This window comes from Tympanuchus pallidicinctus, unplaced genomic scaffold (assembly GCF_026119805.1).
Source record: "Tympanuchus pallidicinctus isolate F22 unplaced genomic scaffold, pur_lepc_1.0 scaffold12, whole genome shotgun sequence".
NCBI classification, from domain to species: domain Eukaryota; kingdom Metazoa; phylum Chordata; class Aves; order Galliformes; family Phasianidae; genus Tympanuchus; species Tympanuchus pallidicinctus.
Genome location: NW_026294637.1, coordinates 4,036,698 through 4,056,063, shown reverse-complemented (window position 1 = coordinate 4,056,063; position 19,366 = coordinate 4,036,698).

The window sequence follows — 19,366 nt, the reverse complement described above, 5'->3', positions numbered from 1 at the left end:
CTTGCTTATACACTGATCAATTGCTGATCGATGCTAATGGCTGCAACGTCTGTTTTTCATCAGTGTGCCTTCCTTCTTCTTTGGCACTTAAGCATGTCACTGTGTTCTTCACGAAAGGCTTGTTGAAAGCAAAATAATGTAAATCAATTGGTCTCCGTGTCATAAACAAAGGCTCTGTGATGATAAGAGACAGTCCTGGAGCGCTGGATGGCAGTGCATTTTAGTTTTGTCTCCAGCTTGCTGTATTTCTGAAGGCTGTTAAAAACCCAACCTTTCTTCTTCCGACCAAAAACCTCTGCAGAGGTGTGGTGGACATGTTCATTCCTCCAAGCTGAGCCACTGCAGAACTGTGAAGTTCTGCATCAAACATGGCCCCATCCTGTTTAGATGCAAAGCACAGGCAACGCTGTATGAGGTATGCTTGGCAAAACAGGATGCACAAAAACAAAAAACACCCCATACAACAGAACCTGTGTAGGGCTGTGACCAGTCTAAGTCCAGTGTTCAGTGTGTAAAGAACATATTGACTGTGTGAGAGATGTTAATATTGGGTCCTTACAGCTAATTATAGGCAAAGCACTCGGGGCTTAGGTGTTCAGTGTTTTCATTAGTAGGTAAATCCTGTGTGGTTATGCTTGGGTTTAAATGCATTTAGCTGAAGAGAAAATCAGTAGTGTGAACTGGAATGAAGAAATCTAATACCAAGTCATTATTAAGAGAAGCTGACAATCTGTGTTCTAACCTATAATATACAATTTGACTTTCTATAACAGTACTTCAATTTAATGCAGATTTATGGTCTTGTTATGATTATTTATTACAGGAAAAGTATTGGTATGTTATAAGGAGATATGAAGTATTTTAGATGGTGAGTAAATACAATTTCTGTTCAGTTGCTGTCAGGTAGGTCAACCATCATATGTTAGTCATGTCATCTTGTTTTGGAGAATGATGACCGGATTGCTTGTTGCTCTCCATATTCATGTCAACAAACTCCCCTTGAAATGGTAGAACACTTCTAACTGGAGGACATTACAGTGCATCCAGGCACATACAGAGATTATTTTATGATGTTCTTCCAATGAATACAGCAGAAAACCCTTACCATGGCAGTAGAAACCAACAACATCGAAATAAAACAAATACAGAATGAAGAAGCCTCTACCATTCTCCCAGAGAAGCCAAGTGATGTTTTCTGTTGCCAGCATCAAGAATGCTCCATTTCATACTCCTACAGTCTGGGAGCTTCCTTCTAATTCTGGCATATCTTGAGATATTTTATCTTAAATTATTATATATTTAATGACTAATTAGAGAAAGCTTTTTTTTTTTTTTTTTTTTTTTTTGAGATTTCTAAAATGCATTCCCCTGACTTTGTGTCTGGAGAATTGAACTCTTGGCAAGTTAGGGTAGATTGATTTTGCAAGTTGATAAAGAAAAGGCAGCATAAGTGATTATTTTCAAAATGTTGAACTGCTTTTCAAATAGTTTGCTGTTAAACACGTGCTAGGCTTGGATTTGCTAGAAATCCTCTACAGAATAGCTCACATATTAATGACTTTTGGTTTTGCCATATGTGTGTAGTAATGAGAAAGTTGCAGGTAGGTTTGTGTTACCAAAGTAATGTGGACTGGATAAGAAGAGAGTGGCTGAGGCAGTGGAGACGAGGACGGCTTTCAGCTAATGTGCAGTGCCAGGTCTCAGCTTGATCTAATGAGAGCAGGAGGAAGCAACAGCCAAGTCAAGTCAAGGACAGTGTAAGGTAACATCTGAAAGCAGAACTTTTTAAGTACAGTTATTTCCAATAACTGATTCATGAGCAGTGATTTTTGTAGCTGCTTCTACCAAACTAGATTACGTCATCTCCAGCACGGACATGAAGCCATGTTCCTACAGATAAAGTTTATGGACAGAATGGTACAATTCTTAGTGGTATTGATACAAGCTGAGAACGTCCTTACCATGCAGGTGGCACTGGGATAGAGCAGCAAAATTGTATGAGCATCTTGAGGGCTCTGGGGTTATGCTGAGCACCAGCCTTCCATTAGCTTCACTGATGCAGAAAGCAAAGTCTGCTGCTGGCGTGCCTCAACTACACAGAGCCAAAGGGCCATGGAGGCTAACGAAAAGCTGTGATTGACCCTGACACAATACATCCTCACAAACTCCAGCCAGTGTGTGAAAGTAGACACAAACAATGCAAGTTAGAGAGGCCTGTGGTTATTTTACATTAACTTACATTACAGAACAGTACGACAGCTTTTATCGTAGCATGCTGTTTCAACTTTCAGCTGAGGACTGAGGCCAGCATGGCTACAAGCAATATAAGAGTTTTCTCTGTAAAAATCCTATAATTGATAATCTCAAAGCATTTTAGAGGCATTAATAAATAAAGCCTCAAACACAGCTACCAGTATTTCAATCCCTAACGTTCAACAGTGCTTGTAAGTGCTGTTATAATAATAGCAGTCACATCAGATGCTCTTGCAATTGCAGAAATATTAATGGCATCTTCTCTGTCAACAACCTTCCCTGTTTCAGGTCCTGCTCTTTCATAGACAGGAACCAAAATTTTGCAAGGCAGGGAGCTTGGTAGAGAGTTTTAGCTGCTTGGGATTTCGCTTTTGTGGGTTTCTGTGTGCCAAAAACAGGACATCAACGATGTGGGGTGTTTTCTTGTACTAATAAGTGTTTTTGCTGATATCAGAAACATTTGGATGGATGTTTTTTTTTCTTACCTTCCTTACTGGAATGCTTTTGTGGTCACAGGCAGCTAATGAAGAGAACAAAAGAGAGACAATGTTGCAAAATCATTAGAAAAAAAAAGGAAGACACTGTTCAAGCAAATGCATTTTGCTATTACAATGCCATTTTCAGTCTTGTTTGCAGCTCCTACTGTTCCTTACACTGGCTCTTCACTGAGGACAAAAAATTCATTAAATGGCTCTTCATTTGACAATATCAATATGTTTTAAGTCAAATTGTGTATTCTTTGCCCTTAATTTTCTTTTAGACACAAAGCACCATCAGAAAGTTTAGCTGCAGGGGGGCTACAGGCAAGAAGGAAGATACAAACATCCTTCCTGCAAATAATAATAATAATAATGAAGTCTTTTAAAGTTTAAAGGAATATAGTGGCTCTTTTACACCAAGACTGTAAGACCTGTTCATTGATCTTTTCAAAGAAGCAACAACAATAGAAAGAAACCAGAATAAAAGAAAATGAAAGCAAGAGAATAAAAGCTGTAAAGAGTTGGGGTTCAAGGAGGAAGTAGTTCAGAATCAGTGGATATTGATGAAGCCTGGGATGCAACACCTGTGATATCAGGAAAGGGCCCAGCCGTATTACCTGATTTGACTTTGGCTTTATATATTGGGTATTTTTACTTTTCTTCTTTCTTAATTCAAAACTGCTGCTAGTCTTGCTTATCAGACTACTCATAGCTCATCCAGTTTCTGGACTAGACTTGTTCAGTAAGCAGGAGGTCTTAGATGAAATGGAACCTGAACGCGTTCAGAAAGTCGGCCTTTAGCAGGGGTCATGACTTTGGTGAGAGATGTGCTGGCCCTCCAGAAGAAAGGGAGGAGTTTTGTGATAGGTGTTTGTGATTTGAATCAAATTGAGCAACTAGTGATTTGTGCTGTGAATGTCTCCACTGGAATGTTTGAATTCACAAGTGATATGTGGTTCTCCTGGCAATCAGCGTAAGGGGCAGAATACCCATAGCACATAGTGTATAATGAAGATGTCAAAAATATCCATGATAAGAAGGCCAGTGAGAACTTAGCGAAGACATTTTTACACTGTGGGTAGCTATTGCTGTTTGAATAGAAAGAAAATAAGGGTTGCTGAAAAGTTCAACTTGCTGTCTGTCCAGTGTGAACAGATTTGAGATCAAATGTTTAACATAGATTTCTTCCTCCTCACAAATAAAAATCACACTTATTTTATACCGTTCCTGTACAGGGGTGCAGAAAAGGGCACCTCTTTACCCCACACACTGCACAGAACGTTTCCTGAAGTTCAGAAACCACAGCCATTATGTGTGGCTGGTGCACAGAAGAGACATCAGCAATCAGCCATTATGAGAAAAGGAAGTGCTGTAGTTGAAGCAGTACTGCCACCACTAAGATAAATCTGTACTTCAAATAATTGCACTGTAACACTCCAATATACTCATTTGGAGTGGAGAGTTTAGTGACCTGATTCATCTGTCTGAGTAATTCATTACTGCTCTGAGCAACAAATAAAATTTTGCATGGGAAAAGACACAACAACATGAATTCACTGTCAAAGGATCATCACCAGCAGAAAGAAAGAAAAAGCAAAGGCCAACACACTTTGGCTATAGCTGCTCATGGGGAGAGAACGGCAGCGCAGTCCGTCACTGCTTCCAAGAATAGTGGAAGCCATTGAGATGTCCAACAAATGCACAGAAGAGCCAGTCTTGTTATCATATGATTAGGAGTTTGGGCTCCTATTGGTTACAGACCAAAGAAAGTCCTGGAACAAGATAGATAATGAACTTGGGTTGTAAAATACTGTCTACTATTATGCCATTTTGGCCAGTGATCCTGTACCATATGTCAAGTGGGCTGCAAATTCCCATAAAGCAGCAGTTTGCTACGCTAGACCTATAACAAAGGAGGTTGTAAAAGGAATAAATGGCAAATGGAAGATAGAAAGCATGCCAAATGTACAGCACATGCTTATTAACAGCAATACAGTAGCCAAAGAAAGGCAAGGATTGCATATGGGACTAGACTTGTGCATGGGGAAAATGGAGAGTAGCAATGCTGCCAAAGGTTTTCTCTTTTCTTTTCGTTTTTTTCTTTTTTCTTGTCTTTTTGCCACTTTTGCAGTACTCCAGGCATTCTGGGACTTTCCTAGGGGAGCTTTGTCTTTGTTTCTTTGAACCATATTTTCGTATTGATTCATTAGAAGCAAATCTGTTTTATTCTTTTTCATTACCGCATCTGTGCAGACTGCTAAATCATCTAGGTGTTGTGGAGATAAACAGACTCAGATACGAGTCTGGAAAGTCCAGAACTGAATCCTGCAAACGTGGCCTGCTCCTACTGTATGAGAAACAGTCACAAGCATCTTCAGGTAGACAAACAGCTGCTGAATTTTATAATGCAATTACTGTAACTTCCAGTGATCCAATAGGATGAGTATTGTTCGCTGGAAGCTTTTTAGCACAGAGAATGCCATTTTGTCTAAGTCACAATGCCTTGCGTGAGCATATCAATTTCAATAAAATGTTACCAGTAAGTTTGAAATGTTCAGAACAGTGCATTTCAAATGGTCACTTCATACTCACGTTCTTTTTGTTAAAAATAATCAGAATTGAATGTTCCCAACTCTTTATGGATAAAACACTCATGGTGATTTGTAACAACTTCATGCTCACAACTTCATTTTACAGGAAGTTTTCAAGCATTACTGGGGAGAGCAGAGTGCTTTAAAAATGCTGCCTTAAAACAGAGTTTTCAATATTAGAGCTTCTACTGGGATAAAAATTCCCTTAGCTGATAGAGCTGGAAGGTACTGGAGTTTTCTTGTATGTTTAGACTGTGCTAGTTTTCATTTGTAAACATTTCGTTAAGAAGACTGGACTTGTGTCAAAATTTTGATGAAGCACATTACTGAATTTCTCTACACAGTTTAATATTTCAGTGCATATGAAAAGAAACAACTGAAGCGTGCAAGCTCTTTGTCGCTGTTTAAGTGATGTGTGCTGCATGTGGGTAATCAAAGAGATGACCCAGGCAAAATGCATTTAAAGGCCAGTCATTTCTGCTCCAGAATGATACATCAGATTTAACTCAAATAGTGATGCTGCCTATGATGCTTTCCATCATACAGAGTAGCATTTCATTGCAGTCTCCAAAAAGTCTTGAAAAATAGCCCGGAGTTTTCATGCTATGTGTTAAAGCCAAAATGAATGTGCAATTAATGACAAGCCACCTGAATATTGCTTAGTGTCTCAGTTTCGTTGGTGAGCATTACAGATCCTTTTTAGGCCTTTTGCAACAAAATGTTCACATTTTCTATCACGTGCCAATGTAAAAATGAAACTTGGTATGGGTGAAAAGACTAGGAAAATAAGAAGAAACACATGAAGTTCAAAGGAATAATGGCATTTGGGCTGTGAGAATTCAAGCACGCAATCTTACTTCAATGAGTTGTTCCATTCATGTTATTAATTTTGTTCTGTATACAAAGTTCTGCAAGACCAGATACTAAATTATAACATTTTCAGGAGTCTTTAGCTGAATTATTTTAGAACTGCTACAATTTTGTAATTCTATCTGAGAAAAGAATGAAAATATAGGATTAAGTCTACTTAAGATCAATCGAAACTAGAAAAAAAACCCCAACCAACCAACCCTGCTTGTTGGTTAAAATTAATCCTCTGTGGACATAACTTGTTAGCCTTTCTCCTGTTGAGTAATACTTGAGTGATTGATTTTACTGAGACTCTTTCCAAGTACAATTCACTGACATTGCTGGTTGAATTTCCTCAAACAATACACTCTCTTTTTGGTCTTATTTTAGTGATGCTTCGTCCTCTTCACACCAGCATTAAAGTAGGAGCTGTGCTTAATCTTAAATGTTTGTACATTACTTGACCTAAATTATAACTTCCTACCTGCCATGTACCCTACAGAAAGGCAAACTTGATTTGTTTAGACAAAATCCATGAGAAAGAAAGAATAGGTAGGCAATACAGAAATCACAACAGGAGCTGAAAGAAAAAGGAGACAGAAAAATCCATTACAAATGAAAATAATAAAGTCTCTTAAACTTTAAGGGAAAAATAGAGGCTCATTTTGTACAAAGATAGTGAGATGTGTTCATTGATCTTTTTAAGAGTCGAGATGAAATTGGCCAGCAGCTGAATAAAAGAAAATGAAGTTCCATTAATACAATCCATCGAAAGACAACTCAGGTAAATTGATCAATGCAGCACAAATAATTTCTAACCTTTCCCCTCTTTGGAGAAGACGTTTGCCTTTTTTGTTGTTGTTGTCTTGAGTTTTTTTCCTCCCGAAGTGTGTGAACAGTGCACATCACCAACTTCTAGTGCTTTTTAGACGGCTTCTCTCGCAATAATTGAAGCATTTCTGGAACTAAACATGGTAATGGTTTTTCTTCTGCCTCCTTCACTGCACCCTCATTGCCCTGAAGAATATCAATACACTGAGAAAGTTTGAGGGCTTTTCTTTTCCTCTTTTTTAAACTCTTAGTCTACTCTGCCTGTTCCTTCAAAGAGCTTTTGAAACATTTGGCAATTTAGAAATGGGTGCAGCCATCACTATGGTATCTGCAAGAGAAACTTGACTGAAATGCAGAAAGAGCCCAAAGGTCAGAAGAGATTTTGTCTTTGGTAAGTCTTTAACAGCCCCTACAACAGAACCTGGCCCATTACCCCAAACGGTATAGCTGTTCCTTGTAGTAGTGGCAGTCCTTTTATTTGAATTCTATTAGCCAGATGTTATAAACAGAAGAGAGCAGTTGAGACCTGAAGCTGCAGCTACGCAGGTGCTTTTTCTCCTTTGCTGAGAAAAATTATGCAGGCTGGAAATCTCAGCTTCCATCTTTTCGGAAAGGAGAATATCCTCAGCACTCATAGATATGAACAAGGAACAAAATAGTAAAATAAATCCATAAACTTAGTGTATATGGAGACATGGGGATTTTTTCTCTTAACTCAGAAAGGTCTGAAACTTAACAGCATAGGAAAAAAATGCAAAGCTATTCCAATTTTATATCAAATATAAAACTATTCTGATTTTACTTACTGAAACATGATAATTGTAGCTCCTGAGAAAGAATGCAACACGTTTTCAGAAAAGGATGTAGCCCATGGTTCTATGCTCCTAGAAAGCTTTGTACAGTAAAGGTGGCTTGCAGTGAATGAAATGGGCATTCATATATGCTGCATAATTGTCAAAACCTGAGACTTTGTGATTGTATGCTCAAAATGCATTCAATTTGGTAAAGCTTCATCACATAACTGAGCAGCATTTTCATTTTCTTCTCCTTGAGCAAGATGTGTCTCACCCCTGAGACAGTGCTTCATTCAGGTCAGGTATGAAGTTCTGTGAAGGTCAGCATGGGAAAGATCAAGCTGCATCTGTCTAGGTCACACCCACTCTGTTCATAAAAAGGTACATTCACTGTCTGGCTTGCACACATAAGTATTTAGTAAGATCTTACACAATGGTAGACTGTTCCACAAAATGATTGGGTCTTATACTCTGCAGAAAAGTCCCTGCAAAAATCATCAGCAGGAAATTTCTAATACATACATCATTCTCATGCATCTTTTATTGCATGCAAATATTTAAACCCATGCTTATCCATGTTCTGATATCCCATTGCTGAACCTGCAGAGGGGCATTAGTGTTTCAAGACAGGATATTACCCACTGGCAGATAATCACTGCCCGTTGAGAAGCTTCTCATTTTACGATACAGCTGGTGTCTGTCAGCTGTGTTAAATTGGTGTGGGGAGGTTTGTACAGTTTAGAGACTTTTGTAGAGAAAGTGTGGAGTAAATATCAGCAATCACCATTCAAATAAAATTAGAAGTAAGCCAAATTTGTTGTTGCTCCTTTGTAGGGATGAACAAAAGTTTCCATTTCCCTATCCTTTATTACTTATGTTACCTCTATACAGAAGATTTGGGTGTCTTTCCTTTTAAATCAGAGATAGTTATTTTCCTTTCTTATGTCACCAGACGTGCAAGTATACATATGCTAGAAAAGCAAATAGTTTAATTAAAGGAATTGTTAAATGAAATGTTTATAACTTTCATGCGGGGGAAGTTGTCTTGACTCTCAGCCCAAGGATATCACATCGCACAGACTTCTTGATGCATCTGTAAGGAATGCACAAAGAAAGGGCTGTATTTTTTTCACAAACCCAGCGAACTTCAAATTTTACAAGGCTGTGTCCAGCAGTGAAGTCAAAGTCACAAGGGACTCTGGGAGCTAAGATCACACGGAAGATGTTTTATTACATGATGGGAAAACTGGGAAAGACTGAACTTTCAACCTTTTTTGTAAAAGGATATGAATACAAAACTCAAGCTGATATACAGTAACAACTAATCATCAAGATAGACAATTGTTACTGACTTATGAAATAAAGCTCCAACAGATAAGAAACAATTGGAAAATACTACTGTTTTTCTGCACCTAAATTAGTTGAGCTTAGAAGGCAGTTTTCCTCAATAAGAAAATCAAGGGTGTTAAACAATGAGGAGATCAGGTCTTCACCTCTCTTTGATTTTAGAAAGAATGGAAGGAGTGTGTTGTTAACACTTTAGGACCTTTTCTGTACAGCTCAAGAAACTTGGAGATAAATAATGATGCCATCACTGTAAGGCATCAGGAGAGGCCAGAGCCAGGGGATAGAAGTGAATGTGTGATCTCTTGGATCTCTCTCCTCTCAGAGAGATCTCTGCCAAAATAGTTTCATTTCCATCCGAGTACCTTACCAAAGGCAGGGGTAAAACTTTGAGGCCTCTGTGAAAAAAAGTTTGGTGTATAGTGGGTGTGAATCCACAGGCAAAGAGAATGCTGAGGAATCTGCATTAATAATGGAGGCGATCTTCTGAGCCCTGCAGTAGTGGAAGATTCTTTTCTTTCCTGATCACTTGCTGGAGCAGTGCTGATGACACCTGACTCTCGCTCATCTACAATTCTGTCTTTTATATAATAATATTTGTTGTGAAAAGTCTCAATACATAATTATGTGTAGGGAAGACAGTAATTATGTGTAGGGATGATGATATTGGTAATCCAATAGCATTTTCACACACAGAGTGTGCAAAATCCTTGGGAAGGAAAGGAGTAGGATTTTTCATGAATCTTACATGGAATCTTCTGGGTTTAATGAGGCTTTTAATTTACTGCATTAAAAGCCCCTGATCCATAAGATGGATACGTAGTTGTAATTAGGTGAAATACCATCCGATGCGCCAACAGGTGGAGTTTCTAGGAGGAACTTCCAACTGTCTCTAATTTCTGTCAGTTCTGAATAGACACACTTCATCTTGAGGTGTGGGACTTCCAATAAGCATGAAGTAAGACAGATCTATTCAAAAATGTACCCCAGTTTGGTACACAATCACAGCTATTGCAGGGCAGCTCACTGGAAGGCATTTAATGGCGGGGAAGTCTTGCTGGACTTACAGTGGTTCTCTAGGGAAAGGTCAAAATACAGTGGACTATATGCTAAGTTTATTTTAATTTTTTTTTTCCTTTCCTCAGATTATGCCACATATTTACCACTTTGTGACACAATGTTTGTTATTATTTTTCCTTTTTTTTCCCTTCTCTGTTAAATTTAATAGAAAAATCCAATTATTATGTAAATAAAGCCTTGCTGTAATTGTCACAAACAAGTTAGCATAAAAATGAAGAGAAGCAACTCTCTGAAGTCAGAGAAAGAGCTAATTTATGACTGTGTCTGAGGTGTGATTGATACAGAATGTTTTGGAGGAATATTTTCAACATTTCTTCTCTCCTTCATTTTACAGCTTGCTTCTTTAGACCATCCTAGCTGAGGCGAGTTTGCAAAGGCAAGTTGCTTGGGAAGAAAGAACTTTCCACAAATTCATTTTCTTTTCTTTAAAGAAGAGAGAGAGAGAAAAAAAAAACACAACACACACAGAAAGCCTACAAAAGCTATTATTTAAACATCCTCCTTTTTAAAACGTTTCCAGCAGATGTTTATGTGGAGAATGTGCTGGAGCTCCTTCACTAAGACACAGAAGTGACATTTCTTGAGGGTTTTAGTTGAAGAATTCGTCTTTCACATCATGTCTTTAAACATCTGCAAAAGGCAACAGAATCTTTATTATCCTGCTAACTTGAAGAAAGGCGCATTGCAAACTCCTGAATCCTTAAAAAATGGTATTTAATGGGACTGACAGATGAGAAATATCTAGCTCTAATGTTTTCCTTCAGTAGAAATTCACCCTTTGACCTTATGACTCCAGAGTACGGCTGCTGCCTTCGAAAAAAAGAGCATTTCCTCCCATTCAGATGTGCTTTCAGTGGTTGTGTTGTGCTGTGGTTTTTTTTTCCTGTTTGTTTGGTTTTTTTTTCATATTGCTCAGTTATCTCCTTTAGGGAAGGTATTATCCTCAGGATTGAAACAAAAGTAAAATTATTTTTTGTTTGTTACTGCAAGCACACTTACGCTAGGTCTGTTTATGGCTCTTGTGCTTCCAAACCCTCTCTAAATTTCCTCGGTTGGATGTTTTCCTTCTTGCTCACAAAAAATCAAAGCTGCCTTCTTTTTCTGCCTTTTCTTTTCAGTGTGTTTTGAAAAAGTGTTGTAATTCAGCTTTCATATTTGCTTGAGTTTGGTTGTTCGCTGAGCAGAGAATATGGACAGGGGCCACTACTCAGGGCTGTTCAGGCTGGCCTTTCTGCCTTACAAACTAACCTTTTTAAGAAGATTTCCATCTTCCTTTTGGTTTTCTGATTTGTCTCATGTTTTCGGAGGAGGTGGGGGCAAGGATTGGTTGTGGTTTTTTTCATTCTCCACTGTATTGTATTTCGGTTGTCAAACCTTTTTCCTCCTCCTTCTTATGTTTTCTCTTTCTTTTTTCTTTTTTTTCCTCCCTCAAGGGTTTTCTCTGGGAAAAGTTTTCTGGGCTTCCGTCCAGCCAGTGTCACAATTCACAGCTGTACTGTTTGATTCAAGTGCTTCAAGCTGCCAGTGAGGTAGAGCCAAATGAGATTAAGGGCTTTTTTATTAAAGCAAGCACCCGCATGTGCTGGTATGGTTAAGGCTACGTCAGGCATTCCAATATGAACCCCGATTTCTGGAGACCTTTAGTTCCCAAACATAAAATATTTATGCCAGGCTGAAACCTGACCTAGATGTACTCATCTGGGAGGAGCTGTAACTCTTTGGGAAGAAATGGTTTGGTTTTTATTAAGTTACAGGTCCGAGAAAGGAAAATGTACTGATTTCATGATAAGCAGATTTAAAAAAAAAAAAAAAAAAAAAAGAAAGGAGGGGGAGAGAGCACTGTGTATGTTAAAAAACAGCAAGAAGCATCAACTAAATTAGATATTTTAAATGAATTCACAGTGAATTGAAGCAAAGACATGCTGTAAGTAGGAAGAGAGCTATTTGTTAGCTCCCTCAAATCCACCCCTGGCACATGATGGATTTGAACCCTCCGTGCTGGTCAAACGCTGCTGCTCCCAGCACTGCCTGGGCCATTGCCAGCACCAGGCCATCCCTGCAGCACTTCTGCTCTTAGTGCCTGGCTGCCTGCTTCTGCCTCTGCACCCCAAAGGCCACCTCTGAGGTCTCAGCCACACTCGCCCAGCAGTTGCAGTTCTTTTTTGTTTGTTAGGATAAAAAGTCCACCAGTGCAGACTGTTGATGTAAAACAAAATACTACCCCGTTTCTTTGGGTTTCAGAACTTCTGTTTCCAGAGAGAAATGCATTTTTAACTTCCTCTTCCTTTCAAAATACACCCAAATGAAAACATATTTTGTGCTGATTCTTACAATTTTTGTCAACATTTCTGAAGATAAATTCATTGATAGTTTAAACATGAAGTCTATTTAAAACACGATGTGCTATAGCAGAGCTGATCAGAAATGTTCAAAAAAGAGGAAGAAAATGAGAAGCTTTACAGAAAAAAAAACAAACAAATCACCACCATAAACCTTTTTCTTTGCCATCACTTTGGGCCAACTATAAAGTGGGAAGGCCAACTATAAAGAAGGTTTTGGAGGTTATTGACATACCAAATTATGAAATTCTCAGACAGAGGTGGTCTTTTTCAATATTAGGCCACCTTTTCTTTTCTCCTTTTTGTCCAGCTGTGTTACTAAGCATCACATATGCCTTGATAAAGCCTCTGCGCACACAGTGACAGAGACAACCCTTCATCCTTTCAAGAGAGAGGTGCTTTTATACAAACATATGTCTGAGATGGCACTGTGGTTGGCAGTCAGAGCTTTAATTTTCTGGCCAGGAGCTAAGAGACAGTTACAGCTCTGTGTTTGCACGCAAGGAGCCATCTCAGGAAAGGGGTGCACCAGGGTTATGGTGGAAGGAGTAACTTCAGCAAAAGAAAATGAAAGCAAAATCAATTCTTGAGGGTCACTTCTTGTGAGTTGGGACATTTTAAATATCAAAATTACCCTTTTGACATAAAATAAATCACTGTCTGGGGAAAGAAAGGTGAAAAAACCCAAACCGTTCAGATTGATTTTTATTTACGGTTGAGCTCTTAAATTTCATTTAGAGTCTTGGTTGTTTTAGTGCTAGATCATGTAACCCTGAAGTTGCTAATCCCACCTTAGCTTACCTGTCGCAGTGTGACAGTACTGTATCAAATAGCAGCCTGTCGAGGAACTATATATTTTCATTGTCTGTCGTATCAGACACTGCAAGGACTGTATGAAAATACAGCCTCAAGTATGCCGTCGTCCTACCATTTTTAAGAAAGGAATTTGGGAGAGGGAAGGAAAGGACAATGGAGCTGAAACTGTACAAGGTCTGACAGTTTTGCATAATTGTAATGTGATGCAGTTGTTCTGCAAGTCCTCGCAGTCAAACTTATTTTAGCCATTTCCTGGATTTTCCAATTGTAACTGAATGGTATCAAGATACAAATACCCACATTCTCATTTCTGCTGCTCATATAATCTTAACAGTGATGTGAGACTTAAATGCTAAGAAACTGTGTAAGTGTCCAAGATTCTAAAATCAAAGCAGCAGCATTAATATTCTGTGCAAATGTGAAGAAGCCATGAAAGCTTTGTTTGTTGCTAAAGAAACCAACTAAATCAAACAAGCTGAAGAAAACAAAGACTTGTATAATTGTTTTAATTAAAACTGCCACTTAATCCAGCAAGACTGGAACACAGTTGCACTCTCCAAATATTTCTTGCTTAAACTTGCATACGCAAAAACTATTCTTAAGAAGTGAAATATAACATTGCCAGCCGTTTCCCACTGCCCTCTGACATAAAAGCTCCTAAAAAATTGCAAGAAGCACATGCAAAACTTTGTGATGTTTACTTCAGATTTTATCCAAGAAGAATTTATGGAACTCGCCATTCGACTCCGAAAGCAAGTTATCTCAAATAAAATGTAATGCTCCTTAAATCTTCAAAGAACACAATGGTGTTTAGCCACAAAACTCACTGTGGCTTTGAAAATTCAAAATCATCATTGATGCCAGGATCAGACTGCCCTACATGGTTATCATAAGTTTTCAGGGTCATAAGTATGCTCTATGAATCTGAGACCTCCATACATTCAGCATCCGGTAAATTAAAGCAGACTAGCAATGGCTTTGCCTTTCTGTAGCTGCTAAGTGCCTTTGTTTTTTCCTGCCTGCAGGGTCATCTTGGCATCTGAAAATTGACCACACATTGAAGGGACCTTAGTAGCAGTACCTCAGCTTCTGGAGGCAGCCCAAGCCTCTGCTTCGTAACACAAAGTATGAGTGGTAAAAATACATCTCAGTTTTGGGTGAGTCAAAAGGTCTGGAGAAAGTCTGACCACTTTACTGAGTACAGTCACATGAGATACCTCTGTCTCTCAGGACTTTTCCAATGCTCATCATGTTTTTAAGCACATAACTTTAGCTTAAATATGAAATTTCTTGTTTTCCTCAGTTACAGATCAGCTTGCAGTGCAAAATTTGGCCTAAAATTTCAGTTAGAATATGAACCCAGCATGTTGACGCTGTGTATCAGGGGCAGTTTTAGAATTTGAATCCACATTTACTTTCTTCTCAGAAATAATTCACTTAATACTGCAGGTCAGCTTTAGCCTGTCTTTTCTCAGCACTGTGGGGACTGTCCTTGTCTTCACCATCACTTGGATTTGTGTATGTGAATGCTGGGGCCCACTTTGTATATATTAATTTTTTATGTCATATCAAATGTCTTCCTTTTCCTAGATTCCTAAGCAGTACCATTTTTAAGCTTTTTAGACGAGTTGTTCGAAATATCCTGCAGGAAGCCATAATCTATCAATGGAAGACTGGAAATTTTCTTCCAAATATATTTGTTTTATTGAGCTCTTTGGAGATTGTAAAAGAACTTCTAGTAACTCCCTCTCTTTTTTCTTTTTTTTTTTCCCCCCTTCCTTTTCCAGTGGTAAGTGAAAAAAACCTGAAGTCTATTTTTTCTAGAACCTGATCGCCACCTGTTTGAATGAAGAAATACAGGACTGTGTTAAAGTAATGCCTTTGGCAACACACACACATTGCTAAGATCATCTTACATCTCCATCTTATCACATAAAGGTTTTTTCGAGCTTTGAGAAAAATGAAAACCTCATTACAAGCTAAAAACTGCTTGTGATTTCAATGTTGACAATGAAAATATTGTTTATGGAATTGCTGAAAACTCAGATAATCTCTATTAAAGCAACAGCCTACTCAAGCAACTAGTAGACCAAGGGTAAAGGAGTAATACAGTGACATCACTCTTCAGTTATTACAGCCTTTTCCCTCTATGTACATACTGAAAGAGAAGTAAAGAATTGTAAGATGTAGTTGCTTCCGTCATCTCCCAACCTGATTTCAGAACACACGTGGGTTTCCTTTTTCTCATTTATAATTTGGTGGTATTCAAAAGGCATCATATCTCAGGCAGTGCAGAAGATGTGATTGAAGGATTATTTCTACTCAGCCTGTATGTTTGTGTAATGAAAGGTGTGAAGCACCACCAGAGGATGAAGGAAAAGGTATGTCAAGATCCATACGTTCTCATTCTCATCAAAAAGACAGGCTTGTCATAAGTTGTTTAGGCTTTGTGCTACTAACAGATGTTTATGGTAAATACAGGCAGCTTTCTTTGACTAAAACCACAAGATACATGCAAAAGCTAGACATGTTTTAACAGGGTGATGTTCTATATATGTGGTATAGAAAGGCTATTACAGTTTCCCAACTCTCTACTCCATTACATATTTTTATTCCACTAAAACCAGGAATTACATCAGAATACAGCAATGAAAACATAATGTGAAATAAGGCCCTTTACGTGATCCTCTCTGCTTGTCTGTCCTTTCATATGGCACCTCCCAACATAGTGTCTGAGTGCAAAGTTCTTCACCCTCATCTGATTTTAAACTTAAAATGGATGCTGTGAAGACCTGTCGTCCATAGTAAACTGCTCAAGATGAATCAGCTGTTCAGATTAGCCTCACAGAAATGATAATGGGGTTCTGTGTTCACAGCTGAGTTATTTAAACTGTCTGATTTGGTCCACAGCTTCCTTGGACATTAATAGGTTGACTGCTATGTCGCTGAACTTGGTGCATGAAAGGTCAGCCTTTGAAACGCTAAATAAGGGAAGTGCAAGCTGAAGCATGTTCCAGGCGATACCGTGTACTCTAAATGCACTTGAAACCCCTAAGAATCGCTGGTGCTCCTTAGCATTTTTCCATACCTGATTTCAAAGTGGTAGATCCTTGGATCGATACTTGATTTTGATCCCTCATCCACCTGGAGATCAGGGGGTTGCTCACAAGTGATAAACATATTCTCATCCTGATGCATCTTGAGTAAACAGTATTGAAAACTACTTAGAAGATTGCTTTTCATTAGTAAATGCTGACTGAGATGAATTTGAAGGATTTCTCAGGACAAGAGCAATTTTGCTGAAATTGTTGGGAAGAAGCATAACAAGGTGGGGACACTTCAGCAAAATGGAATGTTCCATTTGACTTCTGTTTGATCGTATTGTAAATTATAATGTGCTACTGTGCGTACTTTGAAGTAATTAAAAAAGAACGAAGAATTCAAAAAGTATTAAAATGAAATGTTTTCAACTCTCCCAAGGCAAAAACATTCCAATTAAGGTAGTTTTGATTATATCTAGTGGCACAGCAATTTCATTTTACTGTGATGTGTTTTGTCATTTATATTTTTCCATTGATTCAAGAGAAAGCAAATTTTGAAATGCTGGTATTTCAGAACCAGCATCTCATGAGGGTGAACGGAAAAGTGACAGCAGGAGTAGCCCTTTCCTTTCTCCAAGCCCTCTCTTTGATGCAGGAGTGTGGGGTGAAGAGAAGGGAGAAGGATAAGAGCTGGGTTTATCATCTATAAATAGACAGTCCTTCACACTCACTTTCCTGAGTATTCTTAGAGCACTAAGCAAAGGTAGAACAAAACAGTCCTATGAAATCTTGGGAAAGTTCTGTACATTTCAGGAATTTTCCAAAGAAAGAAATGGCTCTGGCAGTCGAAGTTTAGAGACTTAGTCTTTCAAAAGGCATCATCAATTCATTTCTCAAGTTTGATTCTGTCCTGACATGACCAGCTGGAAAGCTTGTTATGAAGTGAGCATAAATGCTTATATATCGTTGCACATAACTAGCTTGCTATCCACAGAAAGCATTACTACTTGTTTTCTACTTAAATGACTGCAGAGCTCATGCACAATCCTTTTTTAAGAGTGGTAAATGATAGTTGAAGTCAGCAGTTTGGTTGAAGTTTGGGATTTTAGCCTTGGGAGTTATAAGCTGGAAAAGCCTGGGATTTTTAGCAGAGGAGGTTTGTCATCACACTTTGACCAGAAATGCAGTCAAACACTGTCAACATTACTCAAGAATATTTTTAGAAGAATTGTATCATAAGAAGTTTACTGTATTGGATTTCTTATTTCTTGACTTCTTTTCTCCTTAGTTGAAGAAGATTGTAAAGTATATATGGAAAAGTATGCATCCTACAGTAGCATTTGTATTAATGGACAGCTTTGTGGGAGGTAAGAAAATAAACCCTTCCTGGTAATGCTTAAAACAATCTAATTGAAGGAAAAAAAAAAAAAAAAAAAAAAAAAAAGATAATGAAAAGCTTGTCATCTACACCAAAAAGCAAGTGATATCCAAGCCAGGAAGCTCAAAATCAACAATCTAAACCTTATTCCAAAAGCTGGATTTGGTTATTAATTGACTGATTTCCTACCAATAAGAGCACACTTTCAGGCTGGTGGCCTTGATAAGAGGCACTTGAAAACCCAAACTGAACAAGCATGTGAAATATTTAAGGCCACATTTTTATATTTATTAGAAACAGCCTAAATAATTAAACTAGTTGATTCACTAGTGGCTTTCAGGCTCATGCCCAGAGTGAAAGGTCATGACCTGACATACCACGGCCCCACTTGGTACTGATGATTGACAGGAAAAGGAAATAAGTTGATATCTTTCACGTGGGAATCACAGCTTGTAGCAACTATGAGCAAGTGGGCTATTTGGACTTTGTGGGAAAAGTTAATTGTGTTATTATTCAAAATCTTCGTTCCCAAAGTTGGTTCAACGGTGATTTATTTACTTTTGTGATAAAACAGCTGTGTACTGTAATAAAATACAGGTCACTTGCTGATGTTTAATGTGCAAAAGTAGAAATATATTTGGTTTCTTTGACTTTGAACTTACATTCATGCTCGGCAGAAGGGATGACTGAATTGTTAAGAATTTTCTGTTAGTATATTGGAATAATTAATGTTCTCATCATACTATATATTCTTCAGTGCTTAGTTATGGAGAATGAGGAAGGCACCATACACTGAAATATGAGTGCCTCTCCACCATATGCTTTCATTATTTCTTTATAATGATAAAAAGGGGCTGCATTCAGTGCCAGACAATGTCATGGCCTCAGAGATTTAAGTGGCCTGCAGAAAAAAGGAGAAAAAAGCATTTATGATATGAATGAGGATTTGAAATGGCTTTTTAAAAAAGGCCTAAGATCTACTTTCACCCTAAATTCTGAAATCACTTGAAAGATGTCTAGATGCAAGCGAGTTCGAAGAATAGCAACTTTCCAACAGGCTGTTTTATATGCAGTATCACTGCCATCTTGACCATGCTTTGTTATAAGGTCATATAATTGTACTGAGCAATAGGGCACAGCCTAACTTCACATACTGTCTGACTCGTGCTAGCAATGAACCTTGTCATCTTTATCCTGAGGACATATTCTTTACCCCAGCCATTTACAAATTAGCTATGTGATGCACTTTTTATTTATCCCTCTGAGCCATGGATTTAGTATCAACTGGCCATATTCCTGAAAGCCTGAAGTGTGGGGACAGCATGAACTGCAGTGGGGTGCAGCTCCATACCATACACCTATGAATTTTATCATTCTATTCCCACCTTCTTGTTGAAGTACCATTCAGTGACAGTTCCTGTGATGTTGTGTTCTTCATTAATACATCTATCATCTGTTAGATAACAGAAGTCTTATTAAAGATCCCATTAAAAGTCTAAAGAAGTTTTGCCCCAGAACAGGTCATTGTGGGGAAGGGTTGCCCACTTAGTTCTGTTGCACAGTTGTCTAAT